Genomic DNA, 5,811 nt, shown 5'->3' with positions numbered 1-5,811 from the left:
AGCTATAACATGTTTTCCTGTTTGTATCATCGAGGTAAACACGCTCCGACTACGGAAACTCTCGATATTTACTTGGGACGATATGAAATTCACACCATGTGTCCATTAAAACATTTTGTCGAGTCATTATAAATAGCTGGAATGACACACAACATGCTACGTTCGCAGCAGGGTACATCTAGAGATATTCCGCATTGTGATCCATCGAAGCATCAGAGAAGTGTCGAGTTAATGATGATTCGAAAATGTTCTTTGGATCAAATACTGGATAAAAGGCCGTCACCTAAGACTACACAAAGGGACCGACAGGTGCCCCAGACACATGAAAACATATTTCCTGAGTAGCAAAATATTCCAGATAACATCGAATGGAACTCACGAAGGTCAAACAACGGATGATAAAGGAATAAACGAAACAGTAGTTATCACCTCGGAGACAAAAACAGAGACAGCAGCCAAAACAGTAGTTCAGATGAAACCACTGATCACAAAGTATAAGAAAACCGATTCTGACCAAATAACTCAGCCCCAGTGTACTTATCAAAGGGAATTAAGTGGTGCAGATTTAAAAGTCCACATGTTACGCTACAATTACATCCCGCACGTGAGGGCCCGTAAAGTTTCGGGTTCTTGCTCTAGACGTGCCAGCCTGTTCTGACCGACTACCTTGTTATCCTTTGCTATGGCGTCATTGGATATGGTGTGGAGGGGGCACATGGTCAGCACGCCGCTCTCCCGGTCGTTGTCAAGGTTTCATGACCTTCAAAGCGCTCTAGTTGCTTCCCTTTTGGCCTCACAAAGATGAATGCATCCCGTACTATCCTCTCACAAAGCAAACAGCCTTGGAAGCACCAGCAATCCATCCTAGGCCACCAGAATGTCAAGCAGCTACACTGACCACTCACTTACAAAGTCGGACAGACATGAGGGACGACTTGCAAACTAATCACGGAATATTTCCGTGGTTCGACTCAGTGAGGAATTTTGAAGGAATTGATTCACTGGTGATCACTGTTTGAGGAGCAGACATGACGTTGATCTCGAGCAAACCGTTCAGACGAATTTCTGAAGAAGGAAGATGCCAATATCTTCAGTCAACAGCGAATATTAGTTTTCGTGGGTTTGTGAGTTTAGGCTACAAAGCTACAGACCTATCTAAAAGAAAAACTTAAGGAGCAGTCATTATTGTCCGTAGCTAGTTGGTTGATGGTATAACTGGTGTTGATTCAGTTTATTAGATTTTGCTGATGGCCCTAGACAGTTACATCTCCAGACAAGAGTGCAGCTGGTGGTGACAAAATCTGGACGTACATTAGATGCTTACAGCGTTAATGACTGAATAATATTCATTGAAGATAAAGTGTATGAACCAAATCATATTAATGACCAACAGAAACTGTCTGCAGAATGTTCTGCCAAACTTCAGTGAGATTTTTGAGGAAAATCCAGAAACAATTAATTGTTGCAAGTATAAACCAGAAGTTGTGCCTCATAAACTCTCCATTCCAGCGTCAAATCACCGGAAAAAAGACTTGAAATTGCAAAAAGGAGAAATCAGATCTTACACCGAGAAATCGTTGAACCAGAAATCATTATTGCCCCAACAAAACTACTACAGCTTGCCACCATCATTTATGGACATTTCCCATAAGAAAAGGTTGGAGCCAGCTACGTGGTAGCATTATGTGATGTATTCAGTAAATATTTCCTACGAGTTATGAATGGAAAAATTTTAAGAAACTGCTGGGTAGTAATATGATTTAATTTCTAAGTGTGATCCAGAAGGGAAGCCATTTGGGTGCTGCTTCTGCATTCTGTCACGATTTGTATGCATATACATATCAGAAGAGTGTACACTAACAAGGTGGATAGAATATCTGTAATCAGAACAGTGAACTCGCAAAGGTAATAACGATTTACGCTCGATGAGAATCATTGTCTGATTGCACATAAGGTGATGAAAGGTAAAAACCCGTTACAAACATGAAACGAGATATACACGCCCTTGCGTATAAAGTCACACGAACATTGATAAGCCCACTAGTGAAACCACGTCAAAGGAAATTGTATTTCGATCAAAAAATATCGCTTTAACCCACAGTACATAGTCCTGACTTAGAATTGGTTCATAATCATCCCAAATCTTCTCATATAATCGAGAGAATAAAGGACTGGAATTGATTTGGACTAGTGCATATGAAACTATATGTACGCAACACCCAGTTTGGCAATGACATAGCTTCCCCAGTTCAAGAAGAAAAAAAGGACAAAATCTGTATCAGGTTGTGAAACTATATTGTAAATGAGCAAACACTCGAGACATAAGTGGTTCCATTGCATTGTAAATAAATATTTATCTGTGGCATGATCTAGTGTGATTCATTTTCTAGTGTAATTTTTCGTCTTCATGTCAGCAAGTAAGGTGTTCTCCATCTGTAAATTTAAAAAGGATTTGTGGTGGTATTTATGGAATCAACAAGTGTCTTCCAGAGAAAAACTTCCTTCATACGCAATATACACTGTAGAACCAGAATATAGAGCGTCATGATAGCTGTATTCTTTAGTAGTTGATATACGTCCATTTGTCGGCAAGATTTTTTCGAGTATGCTGCAGAAACTTCACAGGGAAGCCCTTACACCTTCTCCATACAGACCCAATCTCGCCTCATGAGATTTCCATATTTTTAGAGCTCTGAAGAAAGATATTCGTGGCCATCAGTTTGCTTCACACTAAGAGGTTGAGTCCCGGGTACAATCATAGTTCTGTCGGCAGTCGTTAACATTTTTCCATGAAGACATTGACCATCTTGTCTCACAGATATGATGACTACTTTTCAAATGGTACACAGTTAATTTCCTTTTTTCCACCCGTTTCGTTTTCATGTCATTGACCTTTATAAAAGAATATGATGATGTTATCATCATGGGCGACTGGGATGAAGTAATAGGGGAAGGAAGAAAGAGTTATGACATAATATGGGCTTGGTACTGGGAATGAGAGACGAGGGAGACTAGTTCTGCAATAAAAATGACAACTGGCGAAAAGAGCGCTCACAAATCACACGTGTAAGAAGTGTACTTCGATAAGGCCTGGAGATACAGGTAGATACCTGACCGATTACACAGATTGCGAAATCAGGTGTTCTACTATAAGGTGTACCCAGCAGCACATAAGGGTTACAATTTAGAAATGATGAAGAACAGGCTTACCCATTCGGAAGAATCAGCGTCCAGAGTAATGGGATATTGTAGTACTGATGAATGAAGAGATGCATTTGATGTTCTTTGAGGCCGTAGTTACTGCGATTATGGGAGCCTTAACAGGCACTTCATCTGCTGTGGAGCGAACATCACAGAAGTGTGGTAGAGAAACATAGGTACTAGAAAGGTAACTGTGAAGAAACATTAGGTGACAGCAGAAGCACTTCAACTGATCGAAAGAAGGAACTACCAATATCTCACCAAAATTCAAGGGTATAAAAATATAAGTCACTTAGGAATGAAATACAGGACAGGGAATCTAATGCGAAATAACTGCAGAAAATATGTGCAGAAATCCATAAGGAAATAGTTATGTGAAGGACTGAATCTTCATACAGCAAATCAAAACAACTCTCGGAGAGGTTAGAAGCAAGGATGTCAAGATTAAAAGTGGGATGGGAATTACACTGCGAAGCGCAGAGGAGGAAGCGGAAACTTGGAAAGATCACACTGAACGCCTCTGTGAGACGAAGGAATAGATGAATTGAATGACTTAATTGTGGAAGAAATAAGCGTCGATAAGGAAGACAGGTTCTGTGTCAGAGTTTAACAGATCTTTCGAAGTCTTCTAGTAAGGCGGAGGAACTAACAAGATTCTTCGGAATCTTTAAATTCATTGAGAGAAGTGGCAGCCTAGAGACTATTTAATTTGTTGTGTATAATCTATAAGTCAGGAGACATAACGAGAAGACGCTTTTATAAGCAGCTTAAAGGGTCACACGTTCACAATATTGAAAAGAATAACGGAAAGAAGACTGAGGATATGTTAAATGACGATCAGTTTGGGTTTCAGATATGTAAGGACACCAAAAAATCAGATATGAGGATGCGACTGATAATCAAAGCAAGCCTTGAAAACCACGATAGGTTAGTAGTATTTGTCGACCTGCAAAAGGCGTTGGACAATGTAGAATGGTGCAAAACGTTCCAAAATCTGAGAAAAATAGTAATAAGCTATAGGAACAGATGGATTATATACAACGGTAGCTTAGCTCCCACTGCTTTGCTTAGGTAGACTACGTGGTCCGCACACATTTTATTATCGAATTTTTATATTGTTCACGAACTGCAACGCATTCTAAGCTTCTCACGGTAAATAAGGCCGTAGACGCAGGGTCTTTTCCGAATGTAATTCTGACGATACATGGGTTCTGGTAGCTGGAGTCCATGGTTTTTGTTAACAATACTTTTAACGTTCTTGTGGTGATATTTCAATAGAAACTTTCATTCTCCAAAATATATTCCTTTATTTTCAATCGAGAAGAGAGAAACAGATTTTCATAGATTTCGGTTTGAAACTTTTTTAGTATAATAAAATAGTTTCTTAAAAATTTCCTATCCTTATTTTACTACCTTATGGGCTGAATTTCCAAAAATTGTGAAACATGTATTTTTTTTATTTCCAACCGAAAAGTCAAATACCAATTTTCATAGAAGTAACTTTAAAAATGCTTTTTCAATGAAATACTTATCATGAAACATTTCACCCCTTATTTCACCACCTTAGTTGAACATGTATTTTTGTTAGTTCCAACCGAGAAGAAAATCTTCAATTTCATTCATTTAGGTTTAAAAATGTTTTCATAATGAATTATATTCATAAAACAATTCATCCCCTATTTGTAATAGTTAGAGGTTGAATTTCTGCTTGTTTCCTCTGTGCCCGTCTCCACTCCACTCATGCTCTTTTTGCTCCTCTACATCTTCCTCACTTCCTTCATCTCCTCTTCCTCCTATCTGTGTACATCTCCTCCTGTCCCATGTCTCCTCCATCTCCTCCTCGCCCTTCTCTCTGCCCATCTACTACCGCCCCTTCCTGTGTGCATCTCCACTTCATTTGTTTCCATGTCTGTATCCTCTCCTTGCCTGTCCCTGTAATCTCCTCCTCTTCCCTATATCTGTCCTTTTCCTCCATATCATTTCTCTGTTCATCTCCTGTTCTCCCGCACCTTCTCTCTGTATGTCTTCTCCTACTAGCTGTGCCCATTCTCTCCTTCCTGCTCTATATCTGTCCATCTCGCCCTACCCTCTTCGACATCTATGCTACGACACTTACCCCACTAGGAGGTTACTGGTTAACGCACACAGTATTTCTTTCCAGGTAGTAAGAAGTATGTGCACCACTTTTGGTCGAAACCGAGCCAGGGATTTAGGAGGAAACATTTACCTGTGTCTGTGAGCACCTACACACATGTGACAAGTATTTCACATACGTTTAACACATTTCACACGTATTTGTCCACATAGTTCAGTTGCACCTCTAGCGAATTTCAACCAGCAGTTTCGTCCATGCACCTACTTGTGTATGACGTCATGTCTCCTGACCTATGTATCATACAGTGATATAATTCTGTAGGTACATTCCGTAGCTTACGTGAATATTGTCAGCAAAATGTGCAGCGAATAGATTTAGTACGAAAGAAGTAATATATTTGAACGTCATGCACGATGCGATGGTTTTCACCCATCTCAGTGTTTATGAAGTCATATCTGCTGAACTAAGTGTAGTACAACGATAAAATTTTGCAGGTAAGTACAGTGGTATATGTG

Source organism: Schistocerca americana, chromosome 3 (assembly GCF_021461395.2).
Source record: "Schistocerca americana isolate TAMUIC-IGC-003095 chromosome 3, iqSchAmer2.1, whole genome shotgun sequence".
NCBI lineage: Eukaryota > Metazoa > Arthropoda > Insecta > Orthoptera > Acrididae > Schistocerca > Schistocerca americana.
Note: the sequence above shows the minus strand (reverse complement) of the source record.